Source organism: Crinia signifera, unplaced genomic scaffold, assembly GCF_055691185.1.
Source record: "Crinia signifera unplaced genomic scaffold, ASM5569118v1 HAP2_SCAFFOLD_69, whole genome shotgun sequence".
NCBI lineage: Eukaryota > Metazoa > Chordata > Amphibia > Anura > Myobatrachidae > Crinia > Crinia signifera.
This window is the reverse complement of record NW_028142589.1, coordinates 957189-972684: the sequence shown is the minus strand read 5'-3', so window position 1 is coordinate 972684 and position 15496 is coordinate 957189.

Sequence of the window (15496 nt, the reverse complement as noted above, 5' to 3'; positions counted from 1 at the left end):
CACAATCACATCACATCCACAATCACATCCCATCACATCCACAATCCCATCACATCCACAATCACATCACATCCACAATCACATCCCATCCACAATCACATCCCATCACATCCACAATCACATCCACCATCACATCCACAATCACATCCACAATCACATCACATCCACAATCACATCCACAATCACATCACATCCACCATTACATAACATCCACCATCACATCCACAATCACATCACATCCACCATCACATCCACCATCACATCCACCATCACATCCCCCAACCATTACGCCGTGGCCAGAACATTTTCTGCGTCGGTTCCGGCTTTCACTCCCAGAAGCATCCCGTCGCGTCCAGAACATCTCATGTGTCGGTTCCAGCTTTCAGTTCCAAAAACACCTCGCCGCGGCCATAACATCTCATCCGTCGGTTCCGGCTTTATCCCCAAGCACCTTGCCAAGGCGGTAACATTTCATTCACAGGTTCCAGCTTTCACCCTCCAGGCACATAGCTGCATACTGTATGGACAAGTTATTCGCCGGATCCAGTTTTCACATCCCAATCAAGTGTGATAGGGTACAATGGTGTGAAAGTGATATATGGGGCCTATATACAGTATTATCACTTCATTTCTGCCAATGTAGGTGAAAATTATAATTTTCACTTACTTTTGTAGAAAATAAGTACGTCACAGCGGCCGGTACATCTCATTCTCCGTTTTTGGCTTTCACCCCTCAACCATTACGCCGTGGCCGGAACATTTTCTGCGTCGGTTCCGGCTTTCATTCCTAAAAGCATCTCGTCGCAGGCCAGAACATCTCATGCGTCGGTTCTGGCATTCACTCCCAAAAGCACCTCGTCACGGCCAGAACATCTCATCCGTCGGTTCCGGCTTCAACCCCCAAGCACCTTGCTAAGTCAGGAACATTTCCTCACAGGTTCCAGATTTTACCCTCCAGGCACATAGCTGCGTACAAGTTATTCCCAGATTCCGGTTTTCACACCCCAATCGAATGTGAAAGGGTACAGCGGTGTGAAAGTGGTATTTGGGGTCTAAAAATTATCACTTTTTTTTACCAAAGTAGGTGAAAATAACAATTTTCACCTACTTTTGTAGAAAATAAGTACCTTGCAGCAGTCGGTACATCTCATGCGCCGGTTCCGGCTTTCACTGCCCAACCATCACGCCGGAACATTTCTTGTGCTGCTTCCAGGTTTCACCCACAAAAGCACCTTGCCAAGGCGGTGACATTTCATTCACAGGTTCCAGCTTTCACCCTCCAGGCACATAGCTGCATATGGACAAGTTATTCGCCGGATCCAGTTTCCACATCCCAATCAAGTGTGATAGGGTACAATGGTGTGAAAGTGATATATGGGGCCTATATATTATCACTTCATTTCTACCAATGTAGGTGAAAATGATCATTTTCACTTACTTTTATAGAAAATAAGTACATCACAGTGGCTGGAACATCTCATACTGTTTTTGGCTTTCATCCCCCAACCATTACGCCGTGGCCAGAACATTTTCTGCGTCGGTTCCGGCTTTCACTCCCAGAAGCATCCCGTCGCGTCCAGAACATCTCATGCGTCGGTTCCAGCTTTCAATTCCAAAACCACCTCGCCGCGGCCAGAACATCTCATCCGTCGGTTCCGGCTTTACCCCCAAGCACCTTGCCAAGGCGCTGACATTTCATTCACAGGTTCCAGCTTTCACCCTCCAGGCACATAGCTGCATACTCTATGGACAAGTTATTCGCCGGATCCAGTTTTCACATCCCAATCAAGTGTGATAGGGTACAATGGTGTGAAAGTGATATATGGGGCCTATATATTATCACTTCATTTCTGCCAATGTAGGTGAAAATTATCATTTTCACTTACTTTTGTAGAAAATAAGTACGTCACAGCGGCCGGAACATCTCATGCTCCGTTTGTGGCTTTCACCCCTCAACCATTATGCCATGGCCGGAACATTTTCTGCGTCGGTTCCGGCTTTCACTCCCAAAAGCATCCCGTCGCGTCCAGAACATCTCATGCGTCGGTTCTGGCTTTCACTCCTAAAAAGAACCTCGTCGTGGCCAGAACATCTCATCTGTCGGTTCCGGCTTAACCCCCCAAGCACCTTGCCAAGTCGGGAACATTTCATTCACAGGTTCCAGCTTTTACCCTCCAGGCACATAGCCGTGTACGGAACAAATTATTCCCAGGTTCCGATTTTCACACCCCAATCAAATATGAAAGGGTACAGCGGTGTGAAAATAATATATTGGGCCTATAAATGATCACATTTTTTTTTTACCAAAGAAGGTGGAAATAACAATTTTCACCTACTTTTGTAGAAAATAAGTACCTCACAGCAGCCGGTACATCTCATGCGCCGGTTTCGGCTTTCACCGCCAAACCACCACGCAGCTACTGGAACATTCCTTTCACCGGTTCCAGGTTTCACCCACAAAAGCACCTTGCCACGGCAGTACCATTTCATTCACAGGTTCCAGCTTTCACCCTCCAGGCACATAGCTGCATATGGACAAGTTATTTGCCGGATCCAGTTTCCACATCCCAATCAAGTGTGATAGGGTACAGTGGTGTGAAAGTGGTTTATGGGGACTATATATTATCACTTCATTTCTACCAAAGTAGGTGAAAATGATCATTTTTACTTACTTTTGTAGAAAATAAGTACCTCACAGCGGCCGAAACATCTCATGCTCCGTTTTTGGCTTTCACCCCCCAACCATCACGCCGCAGCCGGAACATTTTCTGCGTCGGTTCCAGCTTTCATTCCCAAAAGCATCTCGTCGCAGGCCAGAACATCTCATGCGTCGGTTCTGGCTTTCACTCCCAAAAGCACCTCGTCGTGGCCAGAACATCTCATCCGTGGGTTCCGGCTTTACCCCCCAAGCACCTTGCCAAGGTGGGAACATTTCATTCACAGGTTCTAGCTTTTACCCTCCAGGCACATAGCCGCGTACATAACAAGCTATTCGCCGGTTCCGGTTTTCACACCCCAATCAAATGTGAAAGGGTACAGCGGTGTGAAAGTGGTATATGGGGCCTATAAATTATCACTTTTTTTTTTTACCAAAGTAGGTGAAAATTATTATTTTCACCTACTTTAGTAGAAAAAAGTATTACTGACATTCAATAAAAAAGCAATGCAGACAATATCACTGCTATCTCCCGCACTGATATCAGCCCTGATTTGGCTCGCTGTCTGCATAAAATAATATAATGACCTCAATTCATCAAACTTTAAACATAATTTAAGGAAGACCATACATATTTGATAAATATACATGTATGCCAGGAAGATATTATCGCGCCTGCTTACCTGTTGTGGGTAGCTGCTCCTGCAATTTGACGTTTGGAATATGCTGTAGTAAAAATGATGTCACAGTAGTCCAGAGACGTAGTTGGGTAAGTAGTTGACATCACAATTCATTCGTGGAGAAGGTCTACCTGAAAAAAAGAAGTAGGAGGCGCGATAATATGTTCATGACATACATGCATATTTATTAATAATGTGTCTTACATCGTAACACACATAAATGCAGTACTATACAGACAACACAAGTCATCCTTATCAGTTCCTGCCCCAGTGATTGCAAATACATGCTACAGCACATATTAGACCCTTAACTGTGGACCCGTTACTCAGTTTTACAAACTGAGCAGGTCCCCGGGTATGTGCTCTGCAGCAGCAAGTCTTGAGGGGACTATCACCCCCCAAAGCACCTCACAGTGCCTGGAACATCTCATGCGCCAGTTTAGGCTTTCACCTGCCTTCAAGCCCATCGCAAAAGCATGACAATCTCATGCGACGGATCTGGCACCTCTCCAAAGCACCTCAACGCGTCCGGAACATTTCATGCGCCGCTTCCGGCTTTCACCCCCAAACACCACGCCGCGACCAAAACATTTATTACGCCGGTTCCAACTTTCACCCCCAAAAGCACCTTGTCGCAGCCAGAATATCTCATACGTCGGTTCAGGCTTCAACCCCTCCCAAGCACCTTGCCAAGGTGGGAACATTTCATTCACAGGTTCCAGCTTTTACCCTCCAGGCACATAGCTGCATATGGACAAGTTATTCGCCAGATCCAATTTTCACAACCCAATCAAGTGTTATAACACTTCCTGCACCGGTTCCGGCTTTCACTCCCAAAAGTACCTCGTCGCGGGCCAGAACATCTCATGCGTCGGTTCCGGCTTTCACTCCCAAAAGATCCTCGTTACGGCCAAAACATCTCATGCGTCGGTTTCCGGCTTTCACACCCCAAATGTGAAAGGGTACAGCGGTGTGAAAGTGGTATATGGGGCCTATAAATGATCAATTTTTTTTTACCAAAGTAGGTGGAAATAACAATTTTCACCTACTTTTGTAGAAAATAAGTAACTCACACGCCGCGACTGGAACATTCCTTGCGTCGGTTCCGGCTTTCACTCCCAAAAGCACCTCGTCGCGTGCCAGAACATCTCATGCGTCGGTTCAGGCTTCAACCCCTCCCAAGCACCTTGCCAAGGTGGGAACATTTCATTCACAGGTTCCAGCTTTTACCCTCCAGGCACATAGCTGCATATGGACAAGTTATTCGCCAGATCCAGTTTTCACACCCCAATCAAGTGTTATAACATTTCCTGCACCGGTTCCGGCTTTCACTCCCAAAAGCACCTCGTCGCGTGCCGGAACATCTCATGAGTCCGTTCCAGCTTTCACTCCCAAAAGCATACCATCGCGGCCAGAACATCTCATGCGTCGGTTCCAGCTTTCACTTCCAAAAGCACCTCATCACAGCCAGAACATCTCATCCGTCGGTTCCGGCTTCAACCCCCAAGCACCTTGCTAAGTCAGGAACATTTCATCACAGGTTCCAGATTTTACCCTCCAGGCACATAGCTGCGTACAAGTTATTCCCAGATTCCGGTTTTCACACCCCAATCGAATGTGAAAGGGTACAGTGGTGTGAAAGTGGTATATGGGGTCTAAAAATTATAACTTTTCTTTTACCAAAGCAGGTGAAAATAACAATTTTCACCTACTTTTGTAGAAAATAAGTACCTTGCAGCAGTCGGTACATCTCATGCGCCGGTTCTGGCTTTCACTGCCCAACCATCACGCCGGAACATTTCTTGTGCCGGTTCCAGGTTTCACCCACAAAAGCACCTTGCCAAGGCGGTGACATTTCATTCACAGGTTCCAGCTTTCACCCTCCAGGCACATAGCTGCATATGGACAAGTTATTCGCCGGATCCAGTTTCCACATCCCAATCAAGTGTGATAGGGTACAGTGGTGTGAAAGTGGTTTATGGGGACTATATATTATCACTTCATTTCTACCAAAGTAGATGAAATTGATCATTTTCACTTACTTTTGTAGAAAATAAGTACGTCACAGCGGCCGAAACATCTCATGCTCCGTTTTTGGCTTTCACCCCCCAACCATCACGCCGCAGCCGGAACATTTTCTGCGTCGGTTCCAGCTTTCATTCCCAAAAGCATCTCGTCGCAGGCCAGAACATCTCATGCGTCGGTTCTGGCTTTCACTCCCAAAAGCACCTTGTCGTGGCCAAATCTACAATTTGTCGGTAGATACTCTCAATAGAAATAATATACAATAATTGAATGAGTGCCCCGAATTGGGAATTCTTCTCTTCCTTCTAGTATTTGCAAATATATTCCCAGGGAGCACCTCCAGAGCCAAAAGAGATATAAATTATACATCTAAATAAACAAAAATATATATCTGGAAATATCGAACCAAAAGAAACTGATATTAGTCTGTGCGGACAACCACAATTCTTCTGGACCCCACAATGGATAAGGTCTCTATGAGACCACTCCCCACTCAAACTAGACCCTCACACTTTCCGGGAATAGTAGCAGAGATGGGCCTCATTGATGCTTGGAGGGTGAAACATCCTACCTCTAAACAATACTTGTGCTTCTCCCATTCCCACTCCTCCTTCTCTAGGATTGATCTAGCACTGATTACACCGGATTTGATTCCTAGAATCCGTCACACTACGTATGAGAGTAGAGGCATTTCAGATCACTCCCCTGTTGCGCTCCACCTAGACCTTAACGGCCAAAGGGGTCAGTCACTGTGGAAACTAAACCCCTTCTGGCTGACCCGAATGGGTACAGGACTGGACCTCGAGGCGGCATGGAAGGAGTTTTTTGAAAAAAAACTCTGGAACTGTAGCTACGGAAGTCCTGTGGGATGCCTTCAAGGCCTTCCTCAGGGGGACCCTGATCCAGAGGGTCTCTAACCTAAAAACGTTTTACAGGAAACAAGAGTCAGAATTAGAAGAACTGTGTGTTGCGGCTGAATTAAAATACCTCACAGATAAATTAGAATCCTCCAAAATAGAATGGTTGAGCGCCCAAAAAAAATGGAAATCATATCTTCTAGACAAAACCCGATACAAATTACTGTTCACCTCGCACTCGACCTATGCCTTTGGTGATAGGCCGGGCAGCTTCATGGCAAGACTTATGCGAGGGGAGAGGGGCCCCTGTACAGTCGTAGAACTCCATACAACTAGCGGACAAATAGTCGCGCAGACCCCCGACATCGCTAACGAATTTGTCTCTTACTATAAAAATCTTTATACTTCCAAATCTCTAGCTGAAGAAGATGATCTCAGGGCATATCTACGCAACATCACGCTCCCCTCTCTATCCACTGAAGACCGCAATCTGTTAGACTCACCCTTCACACTAGAAGAAATAAAATCTGCTATACAGGCCTCCCCTGGTGGTAAAGCACCAGGTTCTGATGGAATCCCATCCGAATTATACAAGAAACACATAGACTTCTTTGCAGCTCACCTACTGGACATCTCCCAACAAATAATCAAAGAGGGTAGTCTCCCGACATCAATGTCGGAAGCTATAATTATCGTCCTCCCCAAACCCGGCAAAGATCCCTCTTATCCAGACTCCTACCGTCCTATTTCCCTTCTCCCAACAGATATTAAGATACTCGACAAAGTATTGGCTGCCAGACTCAATCGAGTTATAAGCCACATAATCCACCCAGACCAGATGGGCTTTATGCCCAATAAAACCACCTCCATCAACCTCCGCCGACTGTTCACACACCTGCAGACTCCTGGAGAGGACCGATCCACCTCAGCCATTGCCTCCCTAGATGCAGCAAAGGCATTCGACTCGGTTGAGTGGAATTACCTTTGGGAGGTAATGGACTGTTTTGGCTTTGGACCAAAATTTATTGGCTTCATTCAAACACTATATGCCTCACCGTCGGCTAGGATATCGGTAAATGGATACTTATCCCAATCATTCCCCCTGTTCAGAGGCACTAGGCAGGGCTGTCCCCTGTCCCCCGCATTATTCGCCATTGCCATTGAACCCTTGGCCTGTGTGATCAGGGCAAACAACAACATTGCTGGCTTAAAAGTGGGGTCCAGGGAAGACAAAATAGCCTTATACCCCTTTTACACCAAAATCCCTGGTCAGACCCTGGTCTTTGAACACGCTAGTTTCTAGGGTTGGACCCAGCTTCCTACCCCATTTACACAGCACTGTGACCCAGGTTGGACCCAGGTCTGCACCGTTTACACTGAACCTGGGTCAGCCCTGATTTTCCCTATGGATGACATTAAAAATGTCCATTTTAGGACTGATAACCTGCCATCCAACCTTCCTTCAAGGATTTAAAATAAAAATTAAAAGACATGACTAGTTAGCATTGAAGAATGTTGGTTTGTTTATTTTGTATAATATTTTTCAAAAAGTTTTATTCAGTGCTCAAGCACACATAGCGGTATAAAAGTGCAACATCTCCCATGTGCTCCCCCAGCCCCCCCCCCCCAAAAAAATAACATAAATGACACTGCATCCAATTTTGATTTCTGTGTGCACTGCCCGTATCCTTCCTGCTGTATTTTGCCACTGCAGCGCACTGTGAAAAGGCGTCCAGCACTTCTGGTATCCTTTCAGCACTACCTACTTGGGACCATTTACACCGCCCACGACCCAGGTCCAACCAGTGTTCAACCCTGGTCAGGACCTGGGAAGGAGACCAGTGTTACTGGACCTGGGTTGGCCCCTTTTACACCAAAGTTGACCTGGGTCCAACCTGGGTTTTTCATTGGTGTAAAAGGGCTATCATATGCCGACGACATCCTCTTATTTATTCAGGACTACTCCAATTCTCTGCCCCTAATATTCAGTACCATTACAGAGTTCGGTCAATACTCCGGACTATTAATTAATTGGTCTAAGTCCTCTATTACACCACTTAGAGGCACGGTTCCAAACCCTCTCCCCATGCAACTCCCACTCCCATGGTCAGACACCTTTAAATACCTAGGAATATGGGTATCAAATAAATCCAACTCTTATGTCGCACTGAATCTTCTCCCACAAATAACCTATCTCCGCACAAAAACACCACTTTGGAGCAAATTACCACTAACGGTCACTGGAAGAATCAATCTGGTGAAAATGGTCTTCCAACCGAAACTTCTTTACATTCTCCAGCAAGCTCCAATATATATCCCCCAGAAGCACTTAAAAAAAATAGAAAGCTTACTCTCCTCCTTAATATGTGCAGGCAAGCGCCCTAGGGTCAGCCTACAAACCCTCACTAGACCCAAAAATCTAGGCGGCTTGGCCCTACCTGATTTCAGGCACTATTACTACGCAGCCCAGCTGTGCTTCATATGGGAATGGTTAAACGTAAAAGACACTCCTACCCTCCACATACAATTATTTGCCCAACACTACCCGGGAAGTTCCCCACTACAAATCCTTTTAGGTGGCACCACTGGGAATATTAGAATCCCCTTGGTCAGACAAGCAATTATTGTGTGGAAACTGATCCACGGAGTTATGGGGGGTCAAGGGTGGGACCCAGAGATATCCCTACTTAATACCAATGCCCTCCCCGAACTGGCTTCTCTGGAAGTGGACAGCACATGGAATAGGTGGAGTGTATCCAATCTGGGAGAATTGTACCAAAACAACACTATTAAAACTTTCCAGGAGCTGCAGGTGGATTTCCCTATTCCCACCTCGCAGTTCTATAGATACCTCCAAAAACGTCATGCCCTAAACAAACAAGTGGGGTCCTCACCTTGCCCATCTATTAATCACTTCCCCGTTAAGACACTGATTCAGGGAACCCCGGGAGGTCACCTGGTATCCACACTATATTCGGCTATACAGCAGAAATCGCACTCAGAATCCCTCCCCCATATTAGGTCAAAGTGGGAAGCGGACCTGGGGACCATGACAGATGAAATTTGGTCCACTGCACTGGAGGCTCACAGGTTGTCCACAAATAGTATCAGATTCCAACAGATACAGTACTATATTCTGCACAGGGTGTACATGACACCGTCACTGCTACATCGCATAGGAGGATCCTCATCCTCGGTATGCCCCAGGTGCAATGCAGCAGAGGGTACCTTATTCCACTTGCTGTGGTCATGTCCTAACATAACTGCATACTGGGAAGCTGTAACTGATTTTTTGAGGGGTGCGGGCATCCCCGGGAATGCGATCACTCCTGGTGCTTGTTTGATATCAGCCTTTGAAGAGGAAGCCCTCACTGTTATGGATAGACGCTTTGTGATCAATATATGTGCCCTAGTTAAAGTGCTCATAGCTAGACTGTGGATGAGGGGTGAAGCCCCGAGTAAAGCAGCTTGGATCTCCCTGGTCAATGAAACAGTGAGTCATGAAAAATTCGTATACTTGTCCAGAAATAGTGTGAAAAAATTCCACTCTATATGGTGTAAATGGTTGGAGTCTTCCTATTCAACAAGAGTTACTCCTTAAAATCAGTGCCTGGGGATCAGCGCCCTACTATACGGCAGGTTAACTAAAGTGTGAAGGATCCAATAATAATACTACCTTCCCAGTAGCTTCTATGTGTATATAATCTGTCACCCGAACACCGATGCCCTGTACCCTTTTAAATGCAACCACTGCCTATAATATTGTGATCCGCCACATGAAGAGCCCAACACATCTCTTGTATCTATGCCTTGAAATTCCCTATACAAATTGCCTACGCGCAAAGCACCTATGTCACGCCTGCAACTAATCCAAATTTTAAAGATGCCTGTTACTAGATAGTAACATAAACCGTGCTCTGTTGGGACACTAATGTATGTACTGTACCATTATACATGTATCGACATATGGGTATCACCTCTTTATATCTACTTGTTGTAACCCTCTATTAGATGAAGGATTCTGCACTTATGTACTAAGTCTTGCTTGTATGTAACTTGTTTTTGTTTGTTATTGTTCTTAATGCATATAAAAAACAATAAAAATTTATTGAATAAAAAAAAAAAAAAAAGTGGTATATGGGGTCTAAAAATGATCAATTTTCACCTACTTTTGTAGAAAATAAGTACCTTGCAGCAGTCGGTACATCTCATGCGCCGGTTCCGGCTTTCACTGCCCAACCATCACGCCGGAACATTTCTTGTGCCGGTTCCAGGTTTCACCCACAAAAGCACCTTGCCAAGGCGGTGAAATTTCATTCACAGGTTCCAGCTTTCACCCTCCAGGCACATAGCTGCATATGGACAAGTTATTTGCCGGATCCAGTTTTCACATCCCAATCAAGTGTGATAGGGTACAGTGGTGTGAAAGTGGTTTATGGGGACTATATATTATCACTTCATTTCTACCAAAGTAGGTGAAATTGATCATTTTCACTTACTTTTGTAGAAAATAAGTACGTCACAGCGGCCGAAACATCTCATGCTCCGTTTTTGGCTTTCACCCCCCAACCATCACGCCGCAGCCGGAACATTTTCTGCGTCGGTTCCAGCTTTCATTCCCAAAAGCACCTCGTCGCAGGCCAGAACATCTCATGCGTCGGTTTCCGGCTTTCACACCTTAATCTAATGTGAAAGGGTACAGCGGTGTGAAAGTGGTATATGAGGCCTATAAATGATCACATTTTTTTTACCAAAGTAGGTGGAAATTTTTTTCACCTACTTTTGTAGAAAATAAGTAACTCACACGCCGCGACCGGAACATTCCTTGCGTCGGTTCCGGCTTTCACTCCCAAAAGCACCGCGTCGCATGCCAGAACATCTCATGCGTCGGTTCCGGCTTTCACTCCCAAAAGCATACCGTCGCGGCCAGAACATCTCATGCGTCGGTTCCAGCTTTCACTTCCAAAAGCACCTCGTCACGGCCAGAACATCTCATCCGTCGGTTCCGGCTTCAACCCCCAAGCACCTTGCTAAGTCAGGAACATTTCATCACAGGTTCCAGATTTTACCCTCCAGGCACATAGCTGCGTACAAGTTATTCCCAGATTACGGTTTTCACACCCCAATCGAATGTGAAAGGGTACAGCGGTGTGAAAGTGGTATATGGGGTCTAAAAATTATCACTTTTCTTTTACCAAAGCAGGTGAAAATAACAATTTTCACCTACTTTTGTAGAAAATAAGTACCTTGCAGCAGTCGGTACATCTCATGCGCCAGTTCTGGCTTTCATTGCCCAACCATCACGCCGGAACATTTCTTGTGCCGGTTCCAGGTTTCACCCACAAAAGCACCTTGCCAAGGCGGTGACATTTCATTCACAGGTTTCAGATTTCACCCTCCAGGCACATACAGATGGGTCTGTTCCCATCCTTGCAGGGGATGGCGCTGGCGTCGCCAGCCGCCATCCCCCGCCAGCGCCATGGCGATCGTGAGAAGGGGATGCGCGCGCACGAGAGGCGCGCGCGCCCCCTTCCGACGGCGCTTCCAAACGTTTCCCCGGGTCCCCGCCGCCTGCCCGCACCCCCCCTAACCCCCCCCTAACCCCGTCCGTCTCCCTGAGGCGGAGACGGACAGGGTTTCCGCCACGCTAGCGACGGAGACTGAGACGCGCGTGCGCGTGAGACGCACGCGCGTCTCAGTCTCCTCGCTGGCGAGGCTGCTGGCGGGTCGCCAGCGCGTACGTTCTGGCGACCCGCCAGCAAGGATGTGCATAGGCACATACTGTAGCTGCATATGGACAAGTTATTCGCCGGATCCAGTTTCCACATCCCAATCAAGTGTGATAGGGTACAGTGGTGTGAAAGTGGTTTATGGGGACTATATATTATCACTTCATTTCAACCAAAGTAGGTGAAATTTATCATTTTCACTTACTTTTGTCGAAAATAAGTACCACACAGCGGCCGAAACATCTCATGCTCCGTTTTTGGCTTTCACCCCCCAACCATCACGCCGCAGCGGGAACATTTTCTGCGTCGGTTCCAGCTTTCATTCCCAAAAGCATCTCGTCGCAGGCCAGAACATCTTATGCGTCGGTTCCGGCTTTCACTCCCAAAAGCATCCCGTCGCGTCCAGAACATCTCATGCGTCGGTTCTGGCTTTCACTCCCAAAAGCATCCCGTCGCGGCCAGAACATCTCATGCGTTGGTTCCAGCTTTCACTTCCAAAAGCACCTCGTCACGGCCAGAACATCTCATCCGTCGGTTCCGGCTTCAACCCCCAAGCACCTTGCTAAGTCAGGAACATTTCATCACAGGTTCCAGATTTTACCCTCCAGGCACATAGCTGCGTACAAGTTATTCCCAGATTCCGATTTTCACACCCCAATCGAATGTGAAAGGGTACAGCGGTGTGAAAGTGGTATATGGGGTCTAAAAATTATCACTTTTTTTTTACCAAAGGAGGTGAAAATAACAATTTTCACCTACTTTTGTAGAAAATAAGTACCTTGCAGCAGTCGGTACATCTCATGCGCCGTTTCCGGCTTTCACTGTTCAACCATCACGCCGGAACATTCCTTGTGCCGGTTCCAGGTTTCACCCACAAAAGCACCTTGCCAAGGCGGTGACATTTCATTCACAGGTTCCAGCTTTCACCCTCCAGGCACATAGCTGCATATGGACAAGTTATTTGCCGGATCCAGTTTTCACATCCCAATCAAGTATGATAGGGTAAAGTGGTGTGAAAGTGGTTTATGGGGACTATATATTATCACTTCATTTCTACCAAAGTAGGGTGAAATTGATCATTTTCACTTACTTTTGTAGAAAATAAGTATGTCACAGCGGCCGAAACATCTCATGCTCCGTTTTTGGCTTTCACCCCCCAACCATCACGCCGCAGCCGGAACATTTTCTGCGTCGGTTCCAGCTTTCATTCCCAAAAGCATCTCGACGCAGGCCAAAACATCTCATCCGTCGGTTCCGGCTTTACCCCCCAAGCACCTTGCCAAGGTGGGAACATTTCATTTACAGGTTCCAGCTTTTACCCTCCAGGCACATAGCCGCGTACATAACAAGCTATTCGCCGGTTCCGGTTTTCACACCCCAATCAAATGTGAAAGGGTACAGCGGTGTGAAAGTGGTATATGGGGCCTATAAATTATCACTTCTTTTTTTTTACCAAAGTAGGTGAAAATTATTATTTTCACCTACTTTAGTAGAAAAAAGTATTACTGACATTCAATAAAAAAGCAATGCAGGCAGTCAGCACCAATTTACTACTGTATATCTATGTATTCTAAAGGTAGCTTACTCTAGTTCCCCTCTACCCCCACCGCTCTGCTGTAAAATTGTAGACTATGGGCCTTTTTAGGTTCCCCAGGTCTATAAACGCAGAGTCTACTTGTGCATTTAAGAATCTGTATTTTCAACACTACATGCTTTGTACCCACGCCCCCCTCCCTCGCCCCCCATGTGTTCCCCCGGCTTCCCCTCCTCACCCGTGCCCAATCAGCAGGAGGCGACACTATAAGATGCTATTGAAACTACTATTAATGAATGGCTAATCTAAAAGTGATCTCCCTTAACGTGAAAGGCCTTAATATACCGGAGAAAAGATCTAAGATTCTCCACATGATGCACACTGACGGGCAGATGTAGTCCTCCTACAGGAGACCCATTTTAAAAAGGGTTCAGCTCCGAGACTATCCTCCAAACACTATCCAGTGGGCTATTTCAATGACTTCTCAGAGACCAAATCCAAGGGAGTAGCAATCCTATTCGCTAAAAATGTCTATTTGTCAGCAGTTACAGAGACTCCGATTGGCGACGGTAGAGGTCTGATGGTTAAGGCGACCATCGCACATCAGACCTTCACATTTGTCAATTTATACCTCCCCAATAAAGGCCAAATCCGCTTCCTTAGAGAAGCCCTGGAGCAGATAGAAGAGGCCCTGGAAGGAGTAATAGTAGTGGGAGGTGACTTCAATTGGGTCTTAGAACCAGAAGTGGACTCCACAAGCACACCTAACAGAAGCTCACAAAAGGACACTAGGAGATTCAAAACACTACTACATGATTTCCAGCTAATAGACACCTGGCGCTTAGCCCACCCCACAGACAGGGATTACACATTTTATTCACACCCACACAATTCTTACTCCCGTATAGATTACCTTTGTGTAGACCATAAATCCCTTGACCTAGTAGTCGAAACATCAATAGGACAGATAGCGAGCTCGGATCATGCCCCTATAGTTCTCTGCCTATCCCTTGCCCACCCACCCATTCGCCAATGGAGATGGCGCCTCAACGAACAGCTCCTGAGGGACGATGGTTGTCGGACTCAGATTGCAGAGGCCATCGATGATTACATAATCCACAATAATATAGATAAAATATCGCCAGTCTCCTTGTGGGAGGCCCACAAGTGCGTAATTAGGGGCAAATGCATTCAAATAGGTTCCCGTTTGAAAAAGAAAAAGACAGAATGTAGGGAGGCCCTACTCGACAAAATTAAGAAATTGGAACTAATACACAAAACCTCCCTGACCCCAGAAATTTTAGTAGAACTACAGGAAGCAAGGCCCGCCCTAAGCAGCCTACTCAATGAAAGCACCCGCAGAGCGTTTCGATGCTGCCGCCACAAATATCATAGATGGGGAAACAAGCCTGGTAAACTACTTGCCAGAGCCCTAAGGGCCCAAAGAGCCCAAACATATATCAAAGAGATGAAAGACCCGGCTGGTATCCTACATGCATCTGACACCAAAATGGCGGAAATTTTCCACAGTTATTACACGACCCTTTATAACCTGGCATCCAGTAACCCCTCCAGTGACCCCCTAGCCCATAGACGCGAGGTGATGAAATACTTAGAGGAAATAAACTTCCCCGCTCTCCCAACGGATATTACATCCGCACTAAACAAACCTTTTACAGAACCAGAACTAGTAGAGGTATTGAGGACGTCCCCATCGGGCAAAAGTCCGGGGCCGGACGGCTTTACGATAACATACTACAAGGCATTCCAGGATAGGCTCCTGCCTCTCCTGCTACGAGCCTGCAATGCAGTTTCCCAAACCTCCCCATTCTCACCACAATACCTGGGTGCCCACATAACAGACTTACCAAAAGACGGCAAAGACCCAACCCTACCGTCCAGCTACCGACCCATATCACTGCTAAATGTGGATGTTAAATTATACGCTAAACTATTGTCCAATCGTCTGGCCCCTTTAATGCCTAAGGTGATTCACCCAGACCAGGTAGGCTTTG